This window comes from Triticum dicoccoides, chromosome 3A (assembly GCF_002162155.2).
Source record: "Triticum dicoccoides isolate Atlit2015 ecotype Zavitan chromosome 3A, WEW_v2.0, whole genome shotgun sequence".
Taxonomy (NCBI): domain Eukaryota; kingdom Viridiplantae; phylum Streptophyta; class Magnoliopsida; order Poales; family Poaceae; genus Triticum; species Triticum dicoccoides.
The window spans coordinates 718,869,348-718,882,916 of NC_041384.1; the positions used below are offsets into that span (position 1 = coordinate 718,869,348).

The following is a 13,569-nucleotide window of genomic DNA, read 5'->3' on the forward strand; positions in this document are numbered from 1 at the left end:
CCCCCAATCCGTTTGCATGCAAATAATTTTTTGATTAAGCAAACATTCAACATGGACTTGGAACTGAAGAAAAACTTGATACACATCAGCTCGAGACTTAAGGCAATAGATCCATGAAAATTTACTAAAATCATCGATGAAATTGACATAGTATTTAAAACCACCAAAAGAGGTGCACGCAAGCCCCCATACATCTGAAAACACAAGTTCAAGAAGCTTGGAGGATGACCTATTCGACCTACGAAACGGAAGCTGATGACTCTTTCCCTGTTGGCAAGCATCACAAATAGGGTTTTTATTTTTATTGGACTCACGAAGAAACTCTAATTGTTGACGATGAAGGGCTTTTGTCACCAGCGGTGAAGCTGGGTGGCCTAGACGGTGATGCCACCGAGTGTGGGTGTGCTTGATGGCGGAGAAGGCCTGCCTTGTCCTGCTAGAACTACCGGTGACGGGGTAAAGGCCTCCATCAGTGCCCCCTCCAAGAAGAACCTTCCTCGAAGCCCGATCCTTGACAAGAAAATAGGTGGGGTGAATTTCAACACAAACATTGTTATCATTGGAGAGTTTATCAGTGGAAAGCAGGCTGCGTGTGGCTTGAGGTACATGAAGAATATTTTGAAGAATCAATGGTCTATGAGACGTAGGAAGTAGGGATGAACCAACATGAGATATGGGCATACCTATACCATTAGCCGCATGGACTTGATCTTTGCCAGTGTACCGCTCATGCATGGTGAGCTTGTCCAAGTCTCCTGTAATGTGATCTGTGGCCCCTGAATCAAGGTACCAAGCGGGATCAAACCCCTGACCAGTGGAGGCAATGTTGGCGGAGCGGTCTTTGCGAACGAAGGAGTGGTCGAAGCGCCTGTAGCAATTGAACACATCGTGGCCATGGCGCTTGCAAAGCTGACAAAAAACATCAGTCTTACCATTTGTGCGCCCGCCTCCACCTGAGCCGCCTGAGTTGCAGGAGTTGCCATGGTTGTGGTTCGGGTCACCACAGTTGTGGTTGTGTCCAGCCGATCCACACATGCGGCCATTGCCGCCGGAGCCACCAGACCCGCCGCCGTCGCGGTTGCGGTTGCCACCTGAGCCGCTGTTGCGGTTGCGGTTTCCGCCGCTGCCACCTCCAGAATTGCGGCTGACGTTGTTCACGGAGGGTCCGCTGGAGCCATGAAGCTAAGGAACATGATCATGGTGCTGATGACGGATCTCAAAATCGAGCATGTGGGAGTAGAGGTCGTTGAGGGAGATTGCATCAACCCGAGTGGTGACCGAGGTGACCAGGGGGTCATAGCTGGAGTCGAGCCCGGTGAGGAGGTAGATGACGATGTCGTCCTCATCGAGCTGCTTGCCAACAGCGGCGAGGGCGTCGGTGATGCCCTTGACCTTGGTGAAGTAGTCCACCATGGACATCTCGCGCTTCTGGATCGTGGCAGCTGTCGACGAAGCTGCATGATGTGCGCCCTGGAACGGGTCGCATACGTCCGCTCCAAGGCACTCCAGACCGCGGCAGAGGACGACAGAAACAGAACCTACAGCAGGGTCTGGTTGGAGAGTGTGGAGAGGAGGAAGCTGAGGCAGTGTTGATCCCGTGTCACCCACGAGATGTACGCCGGATTGGGTTCCGGCGGAGCTCCATCAGCGCCGGCAATGACCTTGTCAGGGGCCGGCTCCGATCCATCAGCGAGACCCATCTAGTGGGCATCGCGCAGCGCCGGAAGGATTTCCGCCTTCCAGAGGAGATGTGTATCGTGGGAGAGTTTGACAGTGACTAGGCCGGTGAGGGATGGCGGGGCATGGAAGGCGGAAGCCATGATGCCGGCAGACTGGGTGGTGAGCACGCCGGAAGTTTGCGACATGAGGGCGGAGCTGGTGGCGGCTGCAGCGGTGGACGAGGTTTGCCTGGGGATTGTCGACATCTAGATGGGAAGGGGATGGTCTGATACCATGTAAAACGTAATGGTTTTAGGTTTTGGCACACATCAATTGATGCGGCCCTGGTCATCTATTTATATCCAGAATACAAGGTAGGTACAGAGATCGATCTGGGCAGATCGTAACAGATACAGGATTGCGCTACAAGATAGATTAGATTCTAAACTACCTAACTTGATGTACACGACAATATACGTTCGGTTGTTTAACACGCTTGACCAACACTTCAGGGGTGGCTCGAGATACGAGGTCAAGGAGCCACTGGGTATGGGTGTGCGTTTGTCGGGGAAGCACCAGCTACGTCAGATATGTGATCAGTGCAGCGACAGTTATCCATAGATTGGAAAGTTAAATTGTCTAAACTACCCATGGGTAAATGTGATTGGTACTCCGGTAGCTTGGTAGGGAGTACCACGCCACCATAAAATAGCTCAAAAAACACGGGCTGTTATGAGCTAATGATAGGGGAGACGTACCAGTATGAAATGAGCAAATAGTATTAATTTGGTGGAGTTGGTCGCATGCATGGAAATGGGAGGCATCTGGACGAACATCCTGGACCAAAACTTACGTCAACATGGCAATAGAGTTATTATAGTACGCGACATATAGGAACAAAATGCAAAAAGGTGGCTCATGTAGGTGCGTAAGAAAGCATCATCAAGCACTCCCTTGAGGCATATATGTGACCTTGCCGCAATGGACGAAGGAATACCCAGGGCACCGAGGAGCCTGGATAACATTACGAGTGTCCGCGTTGAAGTTGCTAGCAAGATTCATGCATGAGTTAATGCCTACTGAATGTTACATTTTATACGGCAGTGAAGTTTCTCTCTTGTCGGTGTGATTGTTTCAAGAACGTATTATTTTTATTAGTGTTGAGCATCACTGATTACATGATGACTGTCAGCAGGAAGATGGATCTCATCGTGTTACTTTAGATTCTCCTAGATCTCACTGGTCGCCCTTCTACCAATACACAGTTTGGCATCGGCCCAATTTGGGTCCTAAATTCCACTCTCTACGTACCCATGGCGATCTCTTAGTGTACGAAGAACTATTCACATGGGACAGGCTGCATAGACCAAAAAAAAAGGGTTACATGTAGGCACTAGTGCAGATACGGTTAACGTACACGGTTCACAACCTCTATCACACATGGAGTGTTGAACTGGCACCTTAGGCTGGTGTGTGATAGATGGGAATCACACATGATAAAGAAATCATGTAAGGTAGGGTGATAAGAATGTTTATATGTATCAAAGGTAACGCTGTGAACGAATCACATTAAAAACTCGCAGAGGCACATAGGTGCGGGACCACACACGTTCCTAGCCATGCCCGGACGTCTGATTATCTCATGATCCGTAAAGTTCTTGGATTCCACACGAGAGGACACCAAGTTTTAAGTTTCAGCTTCTGAAACTTGAAATTTTGTCATTCGCTTGAACCAAGTTTCTAGATTTTGTCGTTCTCTCATACCAAAATTCAACAGTAGAAAGTTAGCAAAGTTTAAAAAACTCTTCATAACGTATTGAAGATGGGTCTTATTTGAAAGCCCTTCATCATGAGAAACACGATTATGCAAAGCAAACGTAATTTAGACTTTTGGTTCAGAAGATGTAAAAGATTGAAAATCGAAAGAAAAAAGAAAAAGGGATCGATGCCCCCGCACCTGCCTGCCACAAAGTGCCTGCCTGAAATGCATTCATGTTTCAAGTACATATCCAGCTAACTACATTCATGCTTATTACAAAGACGACCAACCATCCACCAAAAGCATTTGGAAAAAAACTACTCCCTTTTTATGCTGGACCTACACATGTTTAAAAAATTAGTCTCCTTTTTAGCAAATAGACAATATATAGACTTTGGTATCTTTATATTTATAAGGAAAAGGAACAAAAGTAACAAGGTACTTCCATACAAGCACGAACTTGACTCGGTGTGAGTATGGAAACTAGGGCGCAGGGATAGGGTGCGCAACCGTCATGAATTAGGGCTACGTCCCAGGCAAGATGTTAATTTCGACATATATGGTGCTCCGTATAGATAAAAAAATGTACGGACTACAGAGCAAATTAAGGAAACCAGTACATGGCAATGGCCTGCCCTATAGTATCAGTTTATGCTGCTACTCCTTCCGCCCCATAATATAAGATGCTTTTGCAAGCTAATACAGCTTGCAAAAACAACTTATATTATGTGACGGAGGGAGTAGGTGCTTAGGCTGTGCCTATTTCTACATGAGGATGTCTAATTAAACCTCTACCCTCTACCAATAAGCAACGGTGCTTAAAGAAAACACATGTTTATTTTTTCTAAGCAACTCCCACAAGGCGGATCAGGTTCTGCCACTGCGACACATGCAGCATCACGCCACCAGCAAGCACTGCATCATCACGCAACCACCTGCAGGTACAGTCACCGTTGTCCCTGGAGCAGCCCCCGCGACATCGAGAAGAATTCGCGGTCGCCGTACCTCCGAGGGCCAAGATCTGGTCGAGCGCAGCCATCTAGTGAGATGCCCACGCACGTGCACTCTGCTTGTAATGGTTCTGCCATAGTTTTATCCACGGTGTACTCTGCTTGTTGAGGTCTTAGGCCTCGTTCTATCACATCAACTTTGACAAAAACAGTTGTGTACATTACAATGATACAGAGCCAGGGATTTCAAGCTCCATTAGAAAAAATGCCATCTAGATCCGAGCTGCCACACGAACACAAATCATGTTCTAGTGCACATGCAAATGGCTCTGAAATTGGTCAAGGGGATCTAGCGTGGTGTATAAGTGTATGTTTGAGTGTGATACTGCTACCTTGACTAACCGGTGGTGATCAGAATTCAGAAAGCACATACGGTATGGCCATGCACCAACCAAGTTCCGTTCTTTTTGCAGGAAAAACCAAATTGATATAACAGCCAATGACATCTCGATGATCAGTAATTAATCCCTTCCTCACTACGGTATATATAAAGTTATAAACTGATATGAGACAAGAACATCTTGGCTCGAAGCTAGCTATATAGCAATGGCAAGACAATGAATGAATCGTATCCATGTGTCAAGGACGTATCCTGGGAAATTCATGCTTATACAAAGACGGCCAACCATCCATCAAAAGCAAACGAAAATAACTACCCATTTTAATGTTGGCAACTGGAGTGATATAAAAGTCACTTTGATAGAGATCACACGACAACCATCCGGTGAGCAGCATGGGAGTTGGAGGCATCGAGAACTAAACTCATACAGCGTTATCTCTCTATGCTACAACAGTGACCTGGAATGGTTTAGGATCACATGGATTGTGAGGTATCAGCTAGCTGACTTGAGAAGGTTCTCTGATCAGGTTGTGGTCTAACCAGGCATTAAGTTGTCAGGGAAGACTAACTCGTACACCTATGCCGCCTTACCATGCCAGAATGTCTAAGCATGAGTGGAAGGAAGTACCAGCGCATGTTTGAACTCACTTATGTTAAGTAATAAAAAAATTCCGTGTTCAATCAGAGACACGTACGTGCACACTCTTCACTTAGAGCATCTCTGACCAATCCTGAATTTAGAGAAGGATAAGACCAAGTATCCTTTAATAGAGTACTAGATCATTGATGGTGCGCGTTGCCGCACCCGTCTATTTTAATAATATAAATCTATACCAATATAAAAAGACCCAAAGAGGCAGATCCAACTGATCTCGGCTATCGAACCAAGTCAATCCAACGACGTAGACTGCTCCAATGGCGAGCGTTAAACGTGTTTAACGTGCAATTAATAGCATGCCAAATATTACACTAATCACAGGATTAACACACAAATAATAGCATACCTAATATCCGCGTGCAATTAATATATTGCCTAAATATTAACGTGCATTGCACGTGCGCATTTACTAGTGTGGAAAAAGTTCTACAAATATATGGTAGCAGCAAAGATGTAAGTGATTTTTCTCCCACATAGTCATCTATATATTACTCAGTGATACAAAATAATGATAGAAAATCTATGTTAATAATAGACCCAACCTATTTCAAGAAAGATGTTAATGCATAGAAGCAGCACCAGACAGAGAATGTGGCATTCACCCGTTGAAAACATGGGCTATTTCAAATTGGACATTCACCCATTGGAAAGCATAGAAAAAACTTCAGCAAGATAATGTGTTATCAGGCTAAGGGAATTTTGTTTTTCGAAATGGCTAAGGGAATGATGGAATACTTTCTAGCACATTAATCAAGTAACTTGCTTATCTTCAGCCCAAACCTCTAACCCAAGGGAGCATCATAGAGGTTTGAAATTATACACAACACATAATTTATGTGACATAATCTACTGCAAGTGTATCCTTATCAGTCTCCATAAATCAAGGTAACTAACCCATTAGTTTTACTACATTTCGCACTGATTTTTTCTTCTTCTTGTGTTGCTGTTCCTCGGTGTGCAATGGGGCCGAAGTTGGCAAAAATTAACATAGAGCTTTGTCTTAATAATTGTTGTGCTATGTTTTCTGGACATGGGCTTGGCCTTTCATTATTCTCTATAAAGATTAGATGTAGTCTTCCTGATCCTCAAAAAAGATACAGTCTTCCTGCATGGTTCGATTTTTTTCAAGACAGCATTGACGTCACCTCCATGAGCATTGACCTTGATGAAAGCTTGTAGCACCTGCAAAACCCATGAAAAGAAGTCCAAGAACTGAAACTTGACAGATCTTAGCCGGGAACAAAACACTCTTACCATCCCTATTCTTGCGACCTCCCCATCAATCCTTTGAAGCAGGAGTACAGCAGATGCCATGGAGGCTGGAGCTACTTACCATAAATTGGAAAAAAGGCATTGGAAGTTGCATCAATATGAGGCAATATTTGTCTTGATGTGATGGAATGATAAGCTCGCCAGCAAGTGTTAACTAAATTCAGTTCTCAAATCATAAGTAGAATATATCTGTCGACAATCATTGGCGAAGTAAGTTCTTACCATCATATTAAATTCAAATCTACCACAAATTATATGAGCTGATAAAAAAGGCCACAATAAAGCATGCCATGGAGTAGCAAACATTCAACATCCTTTCTTATTTGCAAGATCTGAACAAACAGTAGATACTATTTGGTCAGATAGGAGACAAATTAAAAGTGCATGGGAACAACATGTGTTTTCATATTAATGACACCTGAAGACTACTTCCGGATAACACATTTTCTAAGAGTGGAACTTAACAGGTACAACATGATATTCAGATGAAGTTTAGTTTTTCTTACGGGAAGGATGAACTGGGTACTAAATAAATGCAATCAGATCATACGGGATACGACCACAAGTAAAACTCTCTACTGGTCCATACAATAAGATCTTTGATACTGGACAGATATATCATTGCTACATGCCTATATATCGAGCATTGCAAGAAGTAATGGAATTGGATTGGCTTGATAATTAACATGTCACAAGATAACCTTAAAAGTATAAAATGGCAATAATCAAGCCGGCTTGGAATAGCTCATGATTCGACAACCGGAGTATTAGATGATCATTTGTGTAGCTGCTATATAATTAATACCACCATTTGGCGATTTAACTTGCTTGGCAGTAATAAACTAATAATCTACATAAATCTGAAGATCTATTACTATGTCAATGTTGACCTCCTGCTAAAGAACTTCAATCTAGTCCGCTCTTAACTAACATGGTTCACAATGGATCAGCAGCATCAAGCAGAGGGCATGAGGAGGTAGTAGGGGGACAGCATCAAGCATCAAGCCGGAAGGACGGAGGTTATCGACCTCTCCAGCAACTCCAGCGACGAGGGACATGGCTGTCTCATCGGAGGGGCATGACAACTACTGGAGACAGCCATGTCCCTCGTCGCTGGAGTTGCTGGAGAGGTTGATAACCTCCGTCCTTCCGGCTGGATACTCCTCGTACAGCCGGCCCTCTACCGCGAAACACGTCGGGTAGCGGCGGCGGAGTTCCACAATGTAGGCCAGCTTGCTCCGCCTGGAGGCGCTCATGGGCCTCTATGTCCTCCCACATCTCCCATGAGGAGCTTACCCGAGGGACGACCGGCTCCGACCACGGCAGCCCATGGGGGAAGTTGCATCGGGCAACATCACCGTAGAGATGGACCGAGTTGATGTCATTTGCATGCGCTGCTTGTATCGCAGAGTGGAAGGAGAGAAGCCAATGATGCTTCTCAGTGTCATGGTCATATTCTCCATGACGAACGTTCCCCACTGGCGCTGGCGCACACCGATGTTTGCTCCTGCGGCGGCGGAGGTGGCACGTCGTGATGTGCGATGTGCCGGTGCGGGAGGGGGACAAAGCGCTAGTTCGAGAGGAAGCGCCGTTGTGGCGACGATCGCGGCGGCGTGGATCCATGTGCCGAGTGTTGGGGATGAGCAGCGGGGAGAGGCAACAACTAGATCCGGCCATTATTAACGACGAGAGGGCGGGGGAAGTGGATTGCGCGGTAGGTGCGGTGTTTGGTCAGGTGAAGTGGAGTGGAGGAGTTTTACTCCACGGCCGCTCGGCTGAGTGTATTTAAGCATGGCGGTGGGCTCGGAGTAAATTTTATCCTCCTCTAACGTTTTTTAAGCTTTGGCTAGTTCGGTTTAGAGGAGGAAAATCTAAATATTTTTTGGGGATCGGTTGGACATACTCTCATCTCTGTCTTTGGAGTTTCGACAGAACATAGACATATTGTCAATTGAGCCAATTCATTCTGAGTTCAGTTAGTTAAAGCAGTTGTACTTGATCATGTCAATCGGACCAAGGTTTTTTTTTTGGAGAGAAAATCCGGCCCAAGGTTGGTACAGAGTCAAGACACAGTTCAGGGCCGGTCCTAAGGTTTTGGGGGCCCGGGGTGAACGTACAACTCGGGGCCCTTAATATACACACCATAGTAATAGCAAATGATATATGTATATATATAGTGTTATCAATAATATTTAAATGCATCCAAAATCAGTACGTGTATCAAATAATTTATACGTCAAAATTACCTTAAAATTTTCTTATAACACTTCTCGATGCAAAGTCACTTATGCTGGGGTAGATGTCAATCTCATCCAATAATTTCTTCTCGATGTAAATCTCATAATCTTCAATTTGGAAATAAGATCATATACGTCAACATCAGATGAACCATCAAGAGAGAAAGTTTCTGCAGGTTTTGTGCAACACTCTTCAAGTTCATTATCACTTAATGACTTCAGGGTGCCCGAGCTCAGTAAAAATCCAAATATATCTTTAAACACCATGAGTTCTTCAAATCTATCCTTCGCCATATCAATCAAAACATTAAAATATTTAACTCGGAAAGCCTTCTCAACTTCTATAATTTCTTGAATTTTTTTTGATGCATCGATTTATCCACTTCCTTTTTTCCTTTTCCTTTGGTGGCTACCGGATGGATATGTCCTATTTGCTGGACGACATGATAACAACACAATGTTAAAAACAAAACAGTTTGTTGCATCAATCGTTGAACGGTGCCAGCTATGCAACCAAGGAAATTATTGTATCAATATTATATGAATATACCTCAATTCCTGATCCTGATGGTCAAACTTCGGTGCGTCTTGTCTGCCTATACAGCGCGGCAGCAGCGCGGTGCGAGTCTGCAGAGGATTGAGAGAAGAGCAATTGAGCAAAGGTCAAATTGTTGTTGACGATGGTGCCCCAGAATTGAAATAGGCGGCTGACATAATCGGATTAGTAAGGCAATTACCAAGGGACGACGGCGAGGCTGGAATACATGTACGACGTAGGGCGTCGGCGGCATAGGGCGGCGTCTGCGTGATGAAACAGAATAGGAAGTGAACCGTCAGATTCGGATTGAGCGCTGATCGCTCCTTTTCTTTTCCTTTTTACGTGATCGCTCTCCTTTTTTTATGCGAAGGAAATCGGAATAGCTCGCTGCCTGGTGCTTTTCCGAGAAAACGAATCGCTCGCTGGGATCAGGCGATCGACCTGTGCTACTCCCTGCGCGCGTCTGCCTGCAGTATGGGCCATAGGCCTAACCTACCTACATACCTGGGCGGGGGGCCCTGAAATTTGGGGGCCCGGGGCGGCCGCCCCCCCTGCCCCCCCTCAGGGCCGGCCCTGACACAGTTACACAGCTATGGCAATTGCAATGGCCTGCCCTGTAGTACATGCTTGCTATCCGCTCGCTTCCTGCGATTTTGGTTGAGTGGTCTGTGCACACATTGCACAGATCGATGCCTTTCCTTTAAGGGCTCGTCTTACCTGCATGATCCTGATACGGGCATTCGAAGGGATAGCTCTTAACCTCTTACTAACAATTGGCTGTAAAGTGCATGCGGTACCCAGTAGCAGTACGTATTGTGCAAGCTTGTGCTAGAGTCCAGCATGGCCCAGAGTCTCCAGACACATCTTCGCACCTTGCATAGAAGCAAGACCCAGTTTGCAACTTGCGCACCGAGCTCCTGAAGGTGGACGTCAGGAAAAGCTTTAGTTTGTCACTGCAACTCCCTCAGACAAATCAATAGTAGCAGATAGGAGTAGTTCACACTTGGTTTAGGTTGCAGCGATTAGTCATTAGCCAGCCAAATCATCAAATTACTGGCGGTTACATCAATCAGTCGTTGGTTTCCTACATGTTTATTGGCACATATATATGTTACACAGATGAGTCTGTTTTAGTCTCTCTCTCTCTCTCTCTCTCTCTCTCTCTCTCTCTCTCTCTCTCTCTCTCTCTCTCAAAATAAATTCATGGAAGAGATGTGCATCCTTCCATGAGGACGGGAAAGCCAAATTAAATGAGTTTGTGACTAAGAAATATAATGAGGAAATCTTTTGTAAAAAACACTCTCTCAAAATAAATTCATGGAAGAGATGTGCATCCTTCCATGAGGACGGGAAAGACAAATTAAATGAGTTTGTGACTAAGAAAAATAATGAGGAAATCTTTTGTAAAAAACAATTGATACCATCTATTGAAGGGAATACATGGAAAAGAAATATAGCCACAAAATAGTGTATATTTTTAGGTTGAAAAATTGGCAACTGCTCATATATGGACAGCAATATCACACACTAGGAAGCCCCGTATATAATTCTTCGAGTGGTTGCGGTGTGTAGGCAACCTAATGAAGTGTGAATTGCGCAGCAACAATTGAACTGAAGCACATCTTCAAACTTGAGACTTCTTTTGCACAGACACAAACACCTTTATGTAAATGGTATCATGTCTTCTACTATCTTGAATATATATATCCAGTTGTTGCTCTGTGATCTTTTTCCTATTGCATGGGCTCTTCTTACTTAGCTAGTAGCTCACGAATTAACATGAATGGAGTCTAGGAGAGTTGAGAAAAAGAGAAACAACAATTAAGATAATTTAGACATACATATATGTTGGAGGCATCTTCAAACACATTTCATGAATGGGACAGGACAATGCTTGCATGAGTGAATCCAGGGGAGAATAACATGTGTACTACAAATGTCATTGAAAAAAGTGTTGTTCCTGATCAAATCATGGTGCTATAAGTCTGTGCTTGTTTTGAATGAATGGCTTTGGGAACAAAAGCACATCTAACATATCCCCTATCCACCCAAGAGAATACCTAAAAGAGGACGGAGATTATGTAGTGACGAAATGGACGTGAACAGTAGTTAAAAAAAAGAGTACTTGTGAAGTTCAAAGCAGAGCTCATTATGTGAATTATGTAGTAAGTTTAGGTTCATTATATGGACATGCAAGTGTTTGAGACTTTGAACACATTATACGTGGTAAATATTCATAAGTAACATACCAAATTAGGGTCCCTGTGCAACATTATTTTTTCCCATTGCAGTTAACAAGCATAAAAAAGATTACATAGGTCATATGAATCATTCTTACATTTATTTCTTTATAGATACTCATTTCTGCTTAGGAGCATGTTGGTAACTCAAGAGATTATGTTCTATTGATATGTTCCCTACAAAACGAGCCTGTTTATTTGTTCACTAGTAGAAAAGGGGGCAACGGTCCAGGCCGGGTCAGCCCATTAGTCCCGGTTCAGTCTAGAACCGGGACCCATGGGGGCATTGGACCCGGTTCGTGAGCCCAGGGGGCCGTCCGGGCCACGTGGGCCATTGGTTCCGGTTCGTCTGGACCTTTTGGTCCCGGATGGTGGGACGAACCGGGACCAATGGCCTCGCTCCTGGCCCACCACCATTGGTCCCGGTTGGTGGCTTGAACCGGGACCAAAGGCTCCCCTTTAGTCCCGATTCATACCACCAACCGGAACCAATGAGGTGCCTATATATACCCCCTCGCGTAAGAGCAGAGCACACTGCTCTGTTTTTTTCTGGCCGAGGGGGAGGGGCTTGATGGTGCTCTAGCTCACCTCCTATGCACACAAGGTGTTCGATGGAATGCCCGAGCCACACTACTTAAGCTTTCTCCTCTCCAAGCTCGACCTTCATGCTCCATTTTCCTCAATATTTGTCTACGTTTAGCGGTCCGTCACGCCCCGTCCCCGTCTTCACCGCCGTCGATCACCCGCGCCGAGCTCATCGCCGGCACCACCGTGGTGAGACTCTTGTTCTTATCTTCTTTTTGAAAGGAAAAAATATTCTTACTTGTATGTTTACATAGATACTTGTATTATTTTCTTACTTTTATTATTGCATCTTATACAGTGCGATGGTTTTGGTATCCGCCCCCGTCGGCCCTCGTCCTGTCTATGATTCGGATGTGGTATATATATTATCTTTATAACTATTGGTTCATTTATTATTTATGAAAATTATGCCGATCAACGTGACATAGATTTTATTTATGTAGGATGTATGTGAATCGGAAATTCCAACCGACCCTATTGTCGAGAGGTTAAATTTAGTTGAAGAAGAAAATAATTTTTTGAAGGAAAAAAAATTCAGGAGGAGAAGATGATATTGGAGTTGCATGTTGCGGATGTCGTCGATGATCACAAGATCAAGATGGATGCAATGCGCTTGAAGATTAGAAAGATTAGAAAATATGTCATTCATATCGAGGCTTGGTATCATTATGCCGTTGGATCAATTGTTACCTTGGTTGCGATTATGATCGCTTTTGTTTTCGCATTGAAATGTTTTACATAGTTTCAATGTATGGTTTAATTAATTAGATGCTCTGGAGAGCTATATGTTGTTAGATGAGAACTATGTATGTAGTTTGGTTTTAATGTGATGATTAACTTCTATTAATTTGGACACTTAATTATATATAACGCACGCAGATGAACCGACAATGGATGTACGGTGACGGACACACCTCCGAGTACATTAAGGGCGTGCATGAGTTTCTCGATGCGGCTGAGGCAAACAAGCAGAATGGTTTTATGTGTTGTCCATGCACTGAATGTGGGAATACGAGGTCTTACTCTAACCAGAAAATACTTCACTCCCACCTGCTTTATAAGGGTTTCACGCCACACTATAATGTTTGGACGAGGCACGGAGAAATAGGGGTTATGATGGAACATGGCGAAGAAGAAAAGTACGATGACAACTATGTGCCCCCTGAATACGGTGATGCTGCAACGAGGGGAGCTGATGAAGATCAAGAGAAACCAGATGATGTGCCCAATGATGCTGCAACGGGGGAAGCTGCTGAAGATCAAGAGGAACC

At 44.4% G+C, this 13,569-nt stretch overlaps 1 pseudogene; it reads right to left on the reverse strand.

The window, feature by feature from the left end:
• Positions 1 to 1,214: 1,214 nt before the first annotated feature.
• LOC119273861 lies at positions 1,215 to 1,353 on the reverse strand (annotated as a pseudogene).
• Between the last annotated feature and the right edge of the window lie 12,216 nt (positions 1,354 to 13,569).